This window comes from Periplaneta americana, chromosome 17, assembly GCF_040183065.1.
Source record: "Periplaneta americana isolate PAMFEO1 chromosome 17, P.americana_PAMFEO1_priV1, whole genome shotgun sequence".
Taxonomy (NCBI): Eukaryota; Metazoa; Arthropoda; class Insecta; order Blattodea; family Blattidae; genus Periplaneta; species Periplaneta americana.
The window spans coordinates 4,319,855-4,339,434 of NC_091133.1; the positions used below are offsets into that span (position 1 = coordinate 4,319,855).

The 19,580-nt window shown below is 36.5% G+C and overlaps 1 protein-coding gene across 1 annotated transcript in view; it reads right to left on the minus strand.

Moving 5' to 3' along the window:
* Positions 1 to 19,580, minus strand: part of LOC138693378 (zinc finger protein 721-like) — a 92,126-nt gene that overhangs the window by 36,874 nt on the left and 35,672 nt on the right. The gene's annotated exons all lie outside the window — the stretch shown is intronic.

Here is a 19,580-nt window from a genome sequence, read left to right on the forward strand (position 1 = left end):
TACAAAGGGTAGTTTGCATGCAATGTAATAAGAAATGTTTTAAACATGCCTGCATTGTCTCCGCGCAGAGAATTCTTCCTGTAAGATGAAACAAATTGTCGTGATGTTTCAAATTTACGTTTTAACTTGCATTTTGCATGCATCCACAGATTTTCCGTATTTTTCGTGCCAATTTGTGGATCACTTGGATCAACAAAATTATGTTCATGGATGACAACTGAATGAATGCAGGCCTACACTCTATTCCACATTTGCATAGGATAGCCACCCATCAGAAACGATGCGAGTTCTGGCAATATTGTACCGCATTATGAGGGCTTCCAATGTGGGAAATTTATGGAGTTTCACCACTTTTGGAGAATTTTTGCAATCAATTTCCGCCGTCGTAAAAACGATAGAAATATATTCATTTCTCGGAATTGAACTACAACAGATACACAGCTGAAAATATCGGAATGTGGTTATGCATCTTGGCAGTGGTGATATTCGGCCGGTTCGGACGAACCTATTATTAAATTAATTCTAGGTAATATTTGCAATTACATAAATACCTATATGTTTAAAATAGGCGACCATGAGAAAATTGGTTGTTAAAATTTTTTTAATGTCACCAGTGCATCTTGGACTATATGAGCCAAGGGCAATCCGGATAAGAAAAAATCCGGTTAATGTGGAGGATGAGAGCGCTATGTGGTTTTTGATCTTGTAAAATTAAAGGGACAAAAGTCGAACCCAGTAGTGTCAGTAATGTAGAAAGACGCTATACTCACATGTACATAATACACTGGTTATTATTCATAATACAGTACAGTACCTTATGTAATTTACTTAAAAAGACTTTGTTATTGTTCAGTACCGGTACTGTATTTGTGCGAGATCGTGCGTCTAAAATTCCACATTCAGTTTTCCCAACCACACACACATAAAATTTCCCTCTTCTTACCGCTTAAGAGACATATTGATTTTACTGCTTTAGGCTTTTAACGTATTATTTTTAGAGACGTTCAATATAGTAATAATTATAAATTGGAAACTTAGCACTGCCATTTCACCTAAATTGCACTGTTAATTATTGTTTTTAAATATTTGCAAAAATTAAGTAAACTAATCAGAAATTCCTCTTTCAGGTATGTAATAAACGATCTTCGCACAAAATAATGTACGATACACGAGCGGTATGTTTTCTTTCAATTCTCGGAAATTAAAAAAGCTCAACTACGTTTCGCTTTTTCAAACTTTTCCTCGAACATGAAAACTTCAACATACCGCTCTTGTAACGCACATTACTATTACGTACTACACTGCTGTAATTAATAAAAGAAAAAACTAACACGGAAGGCGGGATAATCGATACTCTACAGTAACATGTTTTTATATAGGCAATATAAAGGTTAATCATATTCCTCCCCAGGTGAATCCTGTGAAGTTGAAGGAATACTCTATTTATACATATGTTGGATAACAGTACAGTATGCAACGAGCCTATGATGAAGGTAATTAAGAAGTGAGTAGGGATATTTATGAAGCGAGCGCAAGCGATTTTCATAATTTTCATACGAGCTTCTTAATTACCATTATAGGCGAGTTTCATACGCCTTTTTATGCTCGACCATATTTCTAACTTGATATTATTAATTTTTTAGCAATGTCTCGTATGTTGTGAGATGTGAGCAGACGACAAAGCATTGATTTTTTCCGAGGAACAGATGTCCACATTGACATTGCTAGGCCATAAGAACCTACATAGATAACATTGAAATTAAATTAGACATTGAAAAACGAGATGACAAATTGAATTTATTTGAATATTATTTACAATTAACGCTAATTATTATAATAACAGAACATAACCTTCTGCGACAGTATTGGATTTCCAGCCTCCGTGACTTTTCGCTAATTCTCTTTCGATTGCATATCCGAGAATAATCGATACTTGCGGTTTTATAACGGTAGAAAGCTGACCTGTCATTGGCTGAACAGTTGTAACCTGAGTCGTCATTGGCTGAAAGACCTGACCTTTAATGAGTAGGTGTACTTTAATGACATGCATTAAAGGTCTGCTACCAGGTGTATAATTACTACATTTCGGCATGGTCGACCATAAACATAATAATATTATTATAAACCTATTTTGTAGATTTCACAGGGTACATTTTTATTTTTCAGATAAATTAATCTTATATGTTTACCGCAGGTGGGAAAGCTGTGAGATTTTCATTTCCACCTGTGATTACAAGCATTAGCGCCATATCTTAGACAACATTAGAGTTATGGGCCCCATACATTTACAATCTGCCTGCAGTTCCGGGACTGTCAGTTCAGCACGGCAGATCAAAACTGAAGCAGGCCACACATTATTCAGTTCGACTGACAGTTGTGATCTGACAGTCAGATCGAACAGTTTCAGGTCTGCAGTTCGACTATCGGCTCACACACACGCTCGCACGCACACACACACACAGTCTAGCAGTCAGATGAGTAGTTTAATATGAAATACGGACATCTGTTGTCTCCATAGTTTTGATCTACAGGCACTTTTTTGTTTCACAATGTTCTTTGTAATATTTTAACACAATTTATTTTGTAAATGTAGTGTTAGAGTTTGCTAGAGTTTGCATATATATGTATGTATTTATTCACACTGCAATGGGTATATAGGCCCTACCCGGTGGCAGTGGTAAGTAATTACACTCAATAATGACAATAATAAACACAATTAATAAAAATACAATTAATAATAATAATAATAATAATAATAACAATAATAATAACAGGGAACATCCTAAATTAAATGAAGCATGCTCACTTAAAATAACATTTAAAGTAAATGTAATTTGTATCTTAAACCTAAGTTCGAGCTAAAACCCACGAGTATAATATGTCATATCTGCACAAGTACCTTTCAGCACTACACTCATTTTGCTGTGAACTCACTCACTGCACTGGAACTACGACACATTTCACTGATTCTACCCTGATTTCGCTAACACTTCAAAAACATTTCACTGTTCAAATACTTTGCACTGCCACTATAAACTATAAAGCTTCACTGACAGGAACACGTTTCACTTTCACAACAAACTTCACTGACACAACACACTTCACTGACACCATATAATTCTTCACTGATACAACACTTCAATAACAAAATATCAATTACATCCTTTAAATACTATGTATAATTACCGTCTATTAGTAAAGTCCTTAAGCCTATTTTTAAATACATTTTTGGTTGTTGGGCAGGTAAAGCATTCCAGTCCCTGATAGCACGATTGAGAAAAGAAAACTTTCCAGTGTACGTCCTCTGTCTTCTTTCCCTCAATTTATATGAGTGGTCGTTCCTTGAAGAGTAATTTGGCGGCTGTATGGTTTCACCATAACTGAAAAGAGCATGAAAAATTGTATAAGAATCCACATCTATCTAAATTTCGATCTGATTGTCAGATGTCCGCCTTTGACATTCAGCTACTCAGATATCTATGTGAAAAGTTCTAGTTGTGTTCCATTGTGATAATAGTGCATACGATCACAACAACCAGAATAAAGATTCCATTGTTTCTAATCCTGCTGCTCTTAACGTCAAAAGATAATAGAAAACGGCTGTGGAGGAAAAAGTGGTTGTTAAATAGTGAAAATTAATTACACATGAAGTTTCTGGAATGTCTGCAAAATACTAGCAGTGAAGATTTGAAAAAAAAAAAAAAAAACAAACAAACAAACAAAAAAAAAAAAAAACAAAAAAAATAGGAATGGATAAATAATGTTTCGGAAAATTATTGGAAATGATCAAATCTTATGTTCAGAGAAAAAATACAATAATAAAAAATGCAAACAATGTGCGTTAAGGATTAGCAGTGACGTTAAGATATTTAGCAACTGGTCGTTCATTTGAAGGTTTAAAATTTTCTGCAGTCATCTCTACAAAAGCACTTGAAAAAATTATTCCAGAAACATGTCATTTTATATACAGAGTATCTCCAATGTTTAGGGTTAAAATTATACAGATGGTAGAGGACTCTAAAGTGAGCATTTTGACATCAGGAACCAGTGAACGGAAATGCATATTTCAGGAGCTATAAGGTCGGGAACAAGTAATAAGTCTGAAGAACATTTTTGCAAGATCCTTCAATGTTTAACACACATAAACAATTTACATTCTCATAGCAAGTGTTCAAAGTGATGATCACCAGCCTTGACGCATCCAGAACAATGCATGACATTTGCTCCACTCTCTTAAATATCCCTCGTGTCTGCTGTACAATGAGGCAGGCAGGTAAGAATCTGTTGCCGAGGTGATAATGGATTCTCTTGCATACAACAAGATATTTAATGTTTTATTTACAAAACAACATACACCTCATAACAACAAATTAGGGCTCAGAGCAGTTGTTGAAAGTGGCGACCACCTGTCTCAATATATGCATTACAACAACGCGTGAAATTTTGTAAGCAATAACAAATGAGGAAAAGTCTATTGTGGATTGGGAACATTTAATGTGTATCATAAACTTGTAAATTTTAAATCATCTATGAGGACTTTGTACTGGTCTGCCAGAAACAAAATGATGTTGATCAATCTGGTTGAGCATTACAGACATACATACTGTACATTCATACACGCATTCTTGCATACATATACGTGGTACAGTCATTAAGTTCTGACACTGACGCCTGAAGGGTAGGCACCCACAAGAATCTGGATGTCTCAGAAGATGCCGCATGATACGGCGTACACTTAAACAGATCGACATCCTCCCTCAATATAGTCGCCGTTGGCCGCTATGCACGTCTGCCAACGTTGGTGTAGCTGCTGGAAGCACCGCTGAAAGATGTTGGCAGGAAGATGCCGTACGGCTTCTCTTGTGGCAGTCATGACCTTTTCGGCCGCATAAAAATTACGCCCTCGTAGGATTGATTTCATGAGGGGAAAGAGAAAAAAAATTGCATGGTGCGAGATCAGGTGAGTACGGAGGGTGTGGCAAAACAGCTACCTGTTGCCTTGCAAGTTCCTCTTGGACAAGGATGGAGCGATGTGCAGGGGCGTTGTCGTGTAGCAACAGCCAATTCTTCCTATGCCAAAGCTCAGGACGCTTACAACGAATTGAATTGCTTAAACGGCCAAGAATCTCTTTGTAGAGGATCTTGTCTACAGTTGCACCTTGTGGGATGAATTCTATGTGAACAATTCCATTTGAATAAAAAAAACTGTTAAAGCATCACCTTGCCTTTTGACTTGTCTTGTTGCGGATTTTTCTGTCGTGGAAATAATGGCGTTTTCCAGGTGGTGGATTGTCGCTTCAGTTGCGGATCGTAAAGGAAACACCATGTTTCGTCTCCAGTTATGATCGGTTATAGCTGTTTCGCCTAATTTCTGACAGAACGTGACGTTTGCCCGTTGCTCAAACTGCAACATACTCGAGTTCCGACGCGCGCATTCAAATCACCGTCACAACAAAGACCGTAGTTCTGCTTACAGTGCATGCACTCAACTGTCTCTTTTTGGGTCGAGAGACTAACTGACAAGGTATCATACCATGGCGCCACCTATGCGCTATAGTGCACCACAACGCCACTATGCGCTCAGTATTAGAACTTAATGACTGTACCACGTACAACTAACAACTACCACCATGGATGCGCCAAGCTGTTGTTTGTTAAGAAAATTAAAGCAGCATACTGAAACGTCCCTCACATACACTTTGAAGATCTCGTGGCGTCTGAAGTATCATTTCCGACCACCGGTTAATGACGTCAAAGTGCTCAGTTTAGAGCATTATGCTTGTAACTGTAGTTTTCGATTGCCATATGCTTTAGACTAAAGTGGGTAACTGCCGATAAAATAATATATGTGTGATCACTCACAGTGAAACTCATTGTTAGAAGTCAAAATTTTACTAAGCTGGAAGTTCGGACCTGCAGGCATAATCTGCGGATATACGGACACACACACAGTTTCGCGTCATTATTATTGAAACTTTCCATAAGGGACTAAAGGGGGAAGTTTCGATGAACGAGTATTGTGAAGCCATCACGGAAAAAGCCCAATACCATTTCTGAAACCAGCTTCTCACAACCCTCTCAATTTCTTCATCACATGCAAAGAGCTGTCCCCGAAGATGTTTCTTACGTTTCGCGAAGAGAAGGAAGTCACAGGGCGCCAAGTCTGGACTGTATGCTGAGATGGATATCTCAGGGTGGTGAGTTTGAGTCTCTGAAGTTCTGCTGTGGTGGTACGTGAAGTGTGTGGCTTCACCTTGTCGTGCTGCAGGCTAACGTTTCCCTTTTCCTTCCGCACTATTCTCAGTCGCTGTTTTAAGGTTCCCAGCATTGTGATGTACCGCTCTGAGTTGATTGTTATTCCACGTTCAAGAAAATTAACATGGATAACACCCTCTGCATCCCAAAACACTGTTTTCCAGCTGAACGGTGTGTCTTGAATTTCTTTTTCTGGGGCGAGTCTTTGCGCCGATTTCCATGGACTGGCGTCAGTCTCTGGTACACAGTGCTATACTCACGTTTCGTCTCCTGTCACAATTGCATGCAGAAACGCTTCAAAACGCGGCAGAAGCTCCTGGCAAATTTCACGTCCTTGAACTTTCATTTCAGGCATCAGCATCCGGAGTACTCATCGTGCACAGACCATGCAATAACCAAGCAAAGCAATGGTGTGACTTAAATGCTTTTGTGAAATGCCGATTCTCGTAGCAATTTCTCTCTGAGTGATGCGACGATCGTCTTGAATCAATCTGTCAATTTTTTCCCTGTGAAACTTACCGGTTGCTGTGACAGAACTCCAACTCATTACTTGTCATGCAGGTCGGATGTTCCCGTCTCGCCTTCCTAACACCTATTGGCCCAACGACCAATAGTGCTCACATCGACAGTCACCATAAACGGCTTGCATTCTTGGATGAATATCCGTCGGAAAGATGCTATGTAAACTTATGAAAACACTATATTACATAAATATTATTTACAAATCACTATAGACTGTAGACACTATTATAACACTAACAATAAAACTGTTAGAAACTTGAACATATTTCTTGTATCACAAACAAAAACCAAGCATGGAAAACACGTTGTTATGGCTATTAGCAACAAGTAGAATTTTCCTTTAGACAAGAGTTATGCTCTCCTTTGTAACTGAATATTTTTCAAAGGAAAGCAGCCTTTGAAGTAACATATATTGGATTTTATGACGAACTATTTCGAGAAGTCGAGAAGCTACCCTGACTCAATCCGAAATCTAATATAATAAATAATGTATGAAATACAGCATAATTTCCAAAATGGTCGCAGAATTCAGAGCGGAGGGCGTGGAAGGAACATTTAAATAACCAGTCAAGAGTGCGCAGGATTTAAAAAATGTGACCCTAAACAGTGATAGACTGGTCCTATGGCCATGATAATTGGCAGAGAGCATCTTTTATTTTATTGGGTTATTTTACGACGCTGTATCAACATCTAGGTTATTTAGCGTCTGAATGAAATGAAGGTGATAATGCCGGTGAAATGAGTCCGGGGTCCAGCACCGAAAGTTACCCAGCATTTGCTCGTATTGGGTTGAGGGAAAACCCCGGAAAAAACCTCAACCAGGTAACTTGCCCCGACCGGGATTCGAACCCGGGCCACCTGGTTTCGCGGCCAGACGCGCTGACCGTTACTCCACAGGTGTGGACTGCAGAGGGCATCTTTAGACCATAAACAAATTTTTAAAGATAAAAACAAAGAATAGATTTTTTGACCAAAACTGACAAAATCTCGTATCAGTGTATCCTTGGGGACATTATACTGAAATTACTAACTTCCATATTTTTAAAGCCAAATTCACAAAATGTTTATCACTACTATAGCTGGTTAATAACACATGTACAATATTTCGTCCCTCTATGATAAGTGGTTTCCATTTTATTAATAACCTAATAAAATATTGTATTGGTTTATGCTATGTTTATGGGAAATGCCTGTTATTATTCGGTTGAGAAGCTTTTATCATCCAGTCTGCTGTCAAAAAATCTGAAAGTTAGAATTTATAAAACAGTTATATTACCGGTTGTTCTGTATGGCTGTGAAACTTGGACTCTCACTTTGAGAGAGGAACAGAGATTGAGGGTTTTTGGGAATAAGGTTCTTAGGAAAATATTTGGGGCTAAGAGGGATGAAGTTACAGGAGAATGGAGAAAGTTACGCAACGCAGAGCTGTACGCATTGTATCCTTCACCTGACATAATTAGGAACATTAAATCCAGACGTTTGAGATGGGCAGGGCATGTAGCACGTATAGGCGAATCCAGAAATGCATATAGAGTGTTAGTTGGGAGGCCAGAGGGGAAAAGACCTTTGGGAAGGCCGAGACGTAGATGGGAAGATAATATTAAAATGGATTTAAGGGAGGTGGGATATGATGGTAGGAACTGGATTAATCTTACTCAGGATAGGGACCAATGGCGGGCTTATGTTCCTTAAAAGCCATTAAGTAAGTACAGTAAGTAAGTATTGGTTTATGCAAAAAGTCCCTTGCGCCACAATTAAGATTATTTTTAATTCATATTAACTTATATTATTCTTTATATACATTGGAACAAACATTACTATTGGAATTTTCTGTACAGTAAATGGGTAAATTACTAGGAATTTTTTTATGACTTAACTATTTTATTTTTTATTTTATAATAAAAACTCTAGTAATTTACTGATTAATTTTACAGCAAAACCCTATAGTAAGCTTTGATTCCATGTATGTAAGAATCCATAAAATTGAATATCACTTAAGAATAGTATCAATTGTATTACAAGCGACTTTTTATATAAAGCGATTCAATATTTTAATAAAATGCATAACACGTATCATAGGCAGATGAAATTTTGTACACTTGTCACTATTAAGCAGATATACCAGTGAGCAAAATGTGGCAGTTACTGATTTCACAGTTGTGAACTCTTATAACTAAGGAACTTGGAGAAATTTCAGTATAATGTCCCCTTATATGCGGAAACCGGAGAGTTTGTACGAGGAATGCAGTTGAAATATTTAGATTTATTCTTATTTTATTTGCAACATTGTTGTTTTCATTTGTTACTTATAATTTAAGTTCATATTGTTGTAATACCTATAACTGTGGTGTGTATGAAGGAGTATATTGAACACTTAAATGTGTATTTATGGTGTAATAATTATTAAATTAAGTTTTTATACCTTGGTATGTTGACTGACAATAATGTTCTAAAATGTAAGAAGATCCTTTAGAAGGTTTTTGCCATTCAAATTGAAAATATCTGAGATTTACTTAAAATATTCCTATCCCTAGGATAATGAAAAGGAATAACAATGGCGGCCGACACGGTGATTGCGCTATTCTGCTACATCCACGGACTCTGCCAGTTGCATGCCAATGCAGCCATCTGTTGCCGAGTTATGAAGGTGGAGGCATTACTTTTGATTCTGACCTCGTATTTGTTAATGATCTTCATCTTAACTATGCATCTTGATTACACAACTTTTAACACTGTATCACTTCGGAACACTTTCCTGTGATAAATTTCAACGTAGGTACCTCGTTTACATGTTTCGACCTATTTATGGGTCATCTTCAGAACTGGTCGTTGTTGGTCTTGGCGCCACTTGTTCTGTTTCCTGTGAGGGTGTGTTCCTGTGGTATAGTGAAGAGTCAAAGAGTATGTGTGTTTTGAAGTTAAGTTGTATGTTGAGAATTTCGTTGGGGTGTGTTTTTGTGTGTCTGTATATTTCATATTGTTCTAGAGTTCTAGTGTGTTTAGTTTCTGGCTTTTGGTTGTATGTGTACCATTTCCATGTCTGTGTTGATGTCTCTGTGGGTGTGGTTAACATTCGTGATGTGTTCTGCATATGTGGAGTTGTTTTGTAATTTTGTTATGACTGTGATGTGTTCTTTGTAACGTGTTTGAAACGATCTGCCTGTCTGTCCTATGTAGAAGTTGTTGCAGGTGGTGTTACATTTGAGTTTGTATACGCCTGTGTAGCTGTATTTGTTTGTTTCTGTTGTTTGTGTGTGTTGAGATGTTTTTGTAGAATGTTATTTGTTCTGTATGCGATGTTGTAATTTAATTTCTTGAATGAGGTTGCAATTTTGTGTGTGTTTTTGTTTTCGTATGTTAGTGTGATGTATTTTTTGTGTTCTTGTGTTGTATTCTTATGTTTTTTTGTGATTATGTTCTGTCTTACGTACTATGTTGTCTATTATGTTGGGGTTCTATCCGTTTTCTTGTGCTATGTATTTGATTGTGTTTAGCTCTTCGTTGTAATCTTGTTGGTTCATTGGTATGTTGAGTAGTCCGTGTACCATTGTTCGGAATGCAGCTTGTTTGTGTTGTGTGGGGTGGTTGGATGTGTTGTGTATATATATACAGTATATAATTTTTATTGGGTTATTTTACGACGCTGTATCAACATCTAAGTTATTTAGCGTCTGAATGATATGAAGGTGATAATGCCGGTGAAATGAGTCCGGGATCCAGCACCGAAAGTTACCCAGCGTTTGCTCGTATTGGGTTGAGGGAAAACCCTGGAAAAAAACCTCAACCAGGTAACTTGCCCTGACCGGGATTCGAACCCGGGCCACCTGGTTTCGCGGCCAGACGCGCTGACCGTTACTCCACAGGTGTGGAGTATATATATATATATATATATATATATATATATATATATATATATATATATATATATATATAATGCTTCAAGTGATAGAAACATTGATTTCTAAAGCATGGTTCCCAACTGGTGTGTCGCGTAGCCCCATGGAGTGTGTCGCGAAATTTTGGAATTGAAAAATAAATTTTATGCCATCCAGAACGTCTCTTTACAACGCATGTTTCTATTTAATATGGTACGTTTTATTTTGAGACAGACTTTTGCCAATGAGACGTGAACTCCCGCAGCAATGCTCAGTTTAATTTTTTTGCCTAATGATAATTGGAGTGAGAGTGAACGCTTGCAACAATGCTTGGTAATTTGTTTACTCTTCCCACATAGTAATAAACAGAGTTCAGAATCGTGAGAACCTATTGGTCAGTTTCAGTCAAGACGTGTGAGAGTGATAGTGCGACTATTTTATCAAAATTATTTATTGCGATTTTATCATGGACATGTTTTTAATTCGGCAAAAGCAATCTGAATTAAGTTCTGGGTTTAGGTGACATCAGTGCTAATTCAAATAATGTGATCGAAAATTCATTTCAGGTTTCACAAAAATGTACTGCTTTTCGTAAATATGGTGATGAATACTTGCAATATGGTTTTACGTGGAGCGAAGATGAATATAAACAAAATCCCGAGTGTTTAATATGATGAAATGTTTTGTCAAATCAGTCGATGGCCCCGAATAAACTAAAAATGCATTTAGAATTGCCGTTTTCAACGTCATACTTGTGTGAATCAGCATTTCCTACCATAAAAACACTAAATAGTGAAGTGTAAACAATGAAACAGACTGCTGAATCTTGAAGATGATTTACGTGTTGGCCTGTCAACCATAAGGCCGCGTATAGAGAAACTCTGTGCAATCCACAAAGCGCAGACTTCACATTAATTCAAATACAAGAGTTTCCAAAATGATAATAAAAAAATTTGTCGGACATCCAGCTTACATAGATTGTGATTTTTGACACATACCTCAGTTTTTTTCTAACGCCACTCAAGTTGCTTTGCTTATTATTTTTTTTTCCATTGCGTGTTAACATCGACCTATCTACAACACTGGATGTCCGACAGTACATAGCAGTTGTTATCAGGCGGACCGCGCTGGAACTATGTTTTTAACATAATTGTTCTTTGAATTCCGATTAGAACTTGAAAATTTTACTCGGACAAAAAGGAGATTAAAAATGATCACATTCCAGTGAAGTGAATAGTAATTGTCTATCTATCCGCTATGAAATATTCTACACAGAATTTCACCACTTTCTTCTCCAGAGGAGATTATTATTATTATTATTATTATTATTATTATTATTATTATTATTATTATTATTATTATTACTATTACTATTATTATTATTATTATTATTATTATTATTATTATTATTATTATTATTATTACAGTTTGTCGGGATGTCGTGGGCATTTTTGTAAAGTGTGTCGTCAACCAAAAAAGGTTGGACACCACACTTAAAGTGTCCTATGAAACAGCCGTTATTATACAGAACGGTGGAATAAAACGGAACCTGAAAGTAATCTTAAATCGCATACAGAGACGTAGCTAGGAGCATCACTGCAGGGGCGGCTTTTCGGGTGAAGCTCGTGAAGCGGCGCTTCACCCGTTTAGTACAGAAGGTGCAACTTCATTTATTTACAAATACTTTAATATTTTATTTAATTTCACTTAATTTTTGTCTTTTACGTTCTGCACTTAGGTATTCTGCATTATGGAACACTAGTCCTCTTGTAGAGTAACTTGTCACTACCTGTTGGCGTAGGAAGAGTGGTGAAGGGTGAAGATTGCAGCTATTTTCCTCTTTCCGGGGTAGAGCTTCACAATTTGCGGATTTGTTTACGGGTAACCATGGCAACGAACCCTTACAAGATTTCTATAGAGCCTGTCTTCGAGGTTACGTGAATCGCTGATAAAACATTTCCTTTGTAGCTGCAAGCACCCTTATAGCTTCCTGGCTTCGCTCTTTTGAAAGGAAAATAACGGCACGCGAATGCAATGAGTGTTCACACTGCTTTGCACTTTTTCATTTCAGTTTGTGAGACGTGTGCTTAGAGTGACTGTGTTATGTCTTGTTGCTAAACCGATATATTAGAAGATTAAGTTAACTAAGCAGTTATTTAGTTTTAGTGATAGTTTCATAATTATTTTTAAAAGTGGTGACTCAAATATTTTTATTGACAAGAGGAATGTATCCTATAAACGATATAGTATGTAGCGTGTTACAGACACCATTTTCGCGATGGACTGAAGGTGATGAAAGAGATGAATTGTTAGCGGGGAAACCAACGGCGTGGCTCAGTCGATTAAGGCGCTTGCCTGCCGGTCTGAAGTTGCTCTCGGGCGCGGGTTCGATCCCCGCTTGGACTGATTGCCTGGTTAGATGAAAGTCAGGTAATCTGTGGTGAATCCTCGGCCTCATCTCGCCAAATACTATCTCGCTATCACCAATCTCATCGACGCTAAAATACCTCGCAGTTGATACAGCGTTGTTAAATAACCGACTAAAATAAACAAAAATTGTTAGCGGGGAAACCAACACTTGTTACTAATATATCGGCAAAGAAGTTGAAAAGGAAAGGTGCGAGATCTTACACTAAACATTTAAAAGTGCGTGGTACAGTGAAGATCGGTGGCTGTGCGGTAGTTCTTATTTGGAAAAATTGTTTTGTTGGTCCTGTTTGTTAGTTGGAATAAAAAAATCGGCATGGAACTCGGATGGATTTTGTGAAAACAGATTAAGTTTTTGTCAGTTTTTTGAAAAGGCTAAAGAAAGGGCTGAATTTTCAGAGCGGAAATATGTTAAGCTGTCAGAAGGTGAACATTTTCAGAAGTACAAACAATTATTTTTTAAATAAGTTACTTGTCATATTTATGCAAGTTAACACTAGATATCAAGATATTGAACAGCTTCAGTTTTGCTCTTTTGCCAATGCCTTAAAATTTCTTCAGTATTCTAATATTTTTCCTTCTAATGCTCTTGCCGCTCTACAAAAGACTTACCCAAATTTGTTCAAAGTAAGTCGTTTGAAAACAGAACTAGAGCTTCTCCATGCAGATGATGAGTACCAGAACATTTCCCCTGATACAAGCACTAAAACTTGTAAGAGAAAACAAAGACGTACGGAAGAAACCTATAGGCTCTTTTCCCTTATTGTGATATTACAGTCAACAAGCGTTGCAGTGGAGCGAAGTTTTTGTGTTTTTTTTTGCACTCAACCGCATAAAGACAAATCTCCGCAATTCAATGGCACAAGGGAGATTAACATCATTGGCGTGCATCTCCATTCACAAGGAAGTAGCCATTTCATGACGACATCAGTGACAATTCTCCTTCCGTAGAGACAGACGAATCCAACTTAATCTACAAAAAATAGGTAAGTCGTACATCATGTCCCTTAATAAAAGAGCTTCACCAACTTTTGAGGTTGCGAGCCGCCACTGCATCACTGTTTCCTGATATAATTGATCATTTGCTTCATTGAATGTCTCAGGAGTTTTGTAAACAATACAGTTTGTTTTTTTCGTGAAAATGTTATAATATGAGTGATAATGCTGTAATGCAATCAAAAAAGAGAAAGAGAGAATAAGGACCTATACAGTCTCGGAAAAAAATTCATGTGTCACTTAGAGAATACAAACAAATTATTCATTTCGTTCAAATTTGAATTAACAATCGCGAGTGAATGATTTCCATTAATACACGAAATTGTACATTTAATGGAGTTGTCAAATCGCTAGTACATCCCAACGTCTATAATCAGTATGTATAGGAAATAGGATGTTTTTTGTTCTTTTGCTTTTACCTCATAGCTAAGGGATTTATTGATGAAAATAGACAAAATTACCTTGTTTCAGATGTCTCTTCATTATGTCTTGACCGAATTTTGCGCAAAACAAAAAGCGCAAGATGAAGTGTCAAGCATTTTTAGATCTAATGAACGTAATTAGTGTTTCACACAAAAAAGATCTTGCGTATGAAACAAATGTCTAACTCATCTGAGCTCTATGACTTCAAAAGCGCTTCTCAAGACAATCTTGCAACAAATGAACATCAGATTTCGAACACACAGTGGACAAGAATAACGAAGGAAAGCTATGAGTAGTGATGACTAGAACTACTTACCAGATTTGAACAGTGGAACGAGAGTGGCGTTTTTAGCAAAAACGTGAATTTGAACAATATTGCTTCTACTCTGCAGCCTTTACTTGTATCAGCAAAGTATCAGCCCGAAAGAGAGGGACTTGCGAGATGTGACGGATTATTTTTTTACTTGGTTATTTAACGACGCTGTATAAACTACAAGGTTATTTAGCGTCGATGGAATTGGTGATAGCGATATGATATTTGGCGAGATGAGGCCGAGGATTCGTCATAGATTACCTGACATTTGTCTTACGGTTGGGAAAAACCTCGGAAAAAACCCAACCAGGTAATCAGCCCAAGCGGGAATCGAACCCGCGCCCGAGCGCAACTCCGGATCGGCAAGGAAGCGCCTTAACCGACCGAGCTACGCCGGTGGCTTTGTGACGGATTATCTAAAGGATGAAAATAAACCTTTTTTTTTTTATAAAATCCTGATACGATACAATTTTAAACATAAGATATTTGACAGATTAATGGTTCACACATAAAAGGTTTACCTCAATTAATTAAAAATAATATAGTCTATATATTACTTTAAGGAAAGTTTATTCTTCAATGAATAAGTATAGCTTAGTAATTTAAACATATAAAAGTTCAACAAAATAACCCCTTTCTATATTCATATTAATTAATTTTATTGCACTCATTATACATAGTAGTGTATAGTTCACATTGCCTGTTATATTTCTTAGGGTCAGTTGCACGAAGCTTCGCTAAGGATTTAACAATTCATTAAGTTATTTACTGGTTCATTAAATCAATTTTATATCTCACCAAGCGTCTTTAGCCTAACGAAACAGTAAAGCTATCATTAAATTTAGTCACAGATATTTCTGTCTTCAAATTTTTAATGGTTCATTAGATGGAATATAAAATGGCGGAACGTTTGGACGCAGAATTGTTATATCTGGAACTGCTCGAAAATTAAGGATCAGATGGAGATAATGTTAACTATTTAAGAAATGATCATTTTGAAAGTTTGAATGACACAAAAATTCACGAATGATACCGCGTCACGAAGATCGTGGTACTTATAATTTTAGAAGAAACCGATCATAGGTTAGAATATCACAACAACGGCAGATATTAAGCTGAAACTAGTCAACTAGGTAACATACAAATGAGTTTTTATTTTAACACATTAAAGTGGTTATTATAACTGCACATCTAAATAATATTAGTAACTTTATACATAATGTGAATTCAAACAAAACAGAACTTAATTGGTATATTAACTTTCATTTATTAGAATTATATTATAGGTAGCCATAAGATATGTTTGCAGTGGTTGAAAACAGAAGCGAAAGAACTGGATTCATGAAATTTATATTCGTTTTCTTTCCGAAGGAAATTTAATTTTCCAGCAAGATAAATACTCTGCGCACACCGCCATAAATATTCAAAGACGGTTCAAGGAAAGGCATGAAAAAGAGGATTGACAAATATCGAGACAACCCACCTCAAAGTCCAGATCAGTTGTGGAATCAAGTTATCGCTACTGGGAAAATTTTACTGAGGATCGGAACTATTTCCGCGATCTGGTGAACCCAAAGCCCCAAAAATGCCAGGCAGTGATAGACGCCATTGGCATGTGAACAAAATATTGGATCCACATGTGTATTTTTTTATTTTTGTTTAATTTGTTTGTTTATCTTTTGCTTTATTTTGGGAAGAAAATTGATCTCCCAAGAGTTTTTTTAATTTTTCTTGTGGAGACAGTGTTGGGAAATAATTCATTCCACTACAAAAAAAAAATAAAAAATGAAGCTAATATGTATAAAAATTAGATACGTTAATAAAAATAGTTAACCCCGAGAATCGAACTCGGGTCCCAGGAACGACAAGCCAACTCGCTGCTGACTACTCCATAGGAGAGTCGTAACATAATAAGAGTGACAAGGCACAAATAGCTGCTCGGTTTGAAGTCTACGGAGATAGTGCACATATAAACGTACTCCTGTAAAACGCGTTCAAAATTTCAACATTCCACTACCAAGAGAGAGAAAAAAAGTTTTCTAATCCTGACCACCTATAGGAATTTATCCTTTTAATCCACTACAATTTCCACTACTAAATACAGCTATCCTACTAGGATCAGGGGTTACTGTAACATGATTTGCAATATAGGCACCGTCCAAGCTCCTCTGGTGGCGACTGTTGTTACTAACTGCGGGACAGCAGCGATAGAGTTGTTCTTGAAGCATATGAATATACTTAACATCTCAGGTTAAATGATTAGAAATATGAATGATCCTAAAGAGCGGAAAGGTAATGCAAATTGCTGTGTTCTTGAGTGTAGTAATGCTTATAGGAACACACCAACCGATATTGTTTTTATTCATTCCCAAAACAGAAATCTGAAGCGCAACGACGCTAATTGTGGATCCATGCAGTACGCAGACGAAAGTAAATAAGGCTACACTGCTTGTAATCATAGTATTATTATATACTAGGCCTGATATAAAAAATAGAATATATAGTATTATTTTTATAAATAACCATTAAGTAACAACGACAGGAATTTATCATTTAAATTTAAAAAAGTACATAATTACTGAGTTCTTTACATATATATTACGTATAATATTAGCAACAATAAATAATAATAACTTATTTTTAAATGTATTCATATCGATATTTAATTCTTGATTTCAAGTGCTGATGGTTCACCTTGGAAACCAACACCCGCAGAAAGAATTTGCGGTATTCATTTTATTGGGAACGAGATCAGAACACCCCCAAAACAAGCATACCGTTCCCAGTATTTTTATAAAAGATTACAAGAAAAAGGCTACCTCATCTCAATAAAGCTCCGGAAAGGTACGAAAGAGAAGCATAAAGAAGAAGAAAAGATGAAAATTTAAGTTTTATAGAAGGCGAATGCTCAACAAGTGTTATTTCTAAAAATGAAATAGCCATACAGGCAGAAATAAATGAAACCATTCTTAGTGATTTTGTTTTTTCTTTCAAAATTGAATTGTGTGAATTGTCAACTCAAGTGTCTATTCCATTACATGTCGAACTAAAGTCACATAAGAAATGTTATGACAAGCGTTCAGGAACAGATGATATGTTTAATGAAATGCAAGGTTTCCGAAATTATTCTACAATAAAATATGAGACAGAACTACCAGACTTAATGGGAGTGACATTTGTGGTTTCGAATATATTGTTAAAATTGCTGTCAATTGAAACACAATCATACCCGTAGAATCATAATAAGAAATATTTCCGATTCTACCATTTAACCCAAAAATAGCTACCATAGATAGTCGAAACGCCCCAAGATGTAGACCATACATATTATTTTTGCCATTTTTATTAGTGAATTTCACATCGAAAGCCTTCGAAAAATTCTGTCCAAGAGTAAGATTAGTAAAGAAAATCGTCTACTCATATATTCCAATTAAAATGAAAACTGGATTGTCGTATTCTGCTATGAGGGTGATGTTCGGAGTTAATCGTACAATTATAATTATAATGTATTTTTACCGCCACTTTAATGTTGTTGACATCCACAATGGTTACTGTAATTTTGGGTTTTGGCCTAGCAGAGAAAGTATTCAGGAAACAATGCCTGCGATATTGAAAAAGTACAGCGACAATTAATTGTTCAGAAGTGGAACAGCCACCCAATGTGGATCAGATGGTGGCCTTCAAATCTAAATGCTACCGAGGCAGATCGAGTGACCCATTCATAACAACAGATTGCGGATTATTGACTTTATTACAAGGTGGTGATGAAGTCAGGTTTTCCCGGAATAATAACAAATCTCTCCGATAAAGGGATCATTGTTGTTACTCCACCTATCTGCACGATGGTAAATTAACAGCCGAAGAAATCGAAACTACTTACAGCGTTGCCAGTGTTCGAATTCATGTTGAAAGGTGCATTCAGCGAATTAAAATATACAATATAACATTTTACACAAACAATCAATTGAACTGCTTCCGCATGCTATCTTGTTGTTTATTCAACTGTCCAAAGGGAAGTCTGAACCTCATAAGTGATACCAACAAGGCACCACTTATGAGGCAACTAGGCCAGAATGTTATGGGGTAGAGTGGCCAGTTCCTTTTCCCTTCCATTGCATATATCGTCGACTAGCTACAAATGACACTAGTCAGACTTGATATGCATACAAACAATATTGTTCTTCCTCTGACACATATCGTCAAGTGAGATGTACAGCCTGATAACAGATGTACATATCAGCCAGAACCTCAATCAGAGGTAGTATGTTGATGATATTGTTCATTATGTGTTGTTTTAGAGAATTTGCAGTCGCCCATTATTCAGGAAGTGTAATTAAGACTACTTTCATAATTAAATCACATTAAAATACGTAATTTATAGAGACATTATACACACAAATATTACACACGTCATGACATCAAATATAAGTATATCAATGTTTTCGTAATATGACTGTTCACCCTCATTCAATGATATGAAATCTGATTTAAATGCCAAACAACTTCACTGATATTTCAGGAACTTTGTAGTTACATTTTACACTCCCCTAGCAGTAATGAACTTTCCACTGAGTCTATAAAATAATTAAAGACTGGAGATTGCTGAGTTTGCAGTGAAGGACCTGACCTTGGGCAGAACACTATGAATCAATGAACCCATTATTACTAATATTACAACTTTTTATCGGCAGAAAGCCGCATGTAATTTCTATATCACACATGACTAGTGAATAACTGCGAGCCTGTAGTTAATTAGGGATTGAGACACT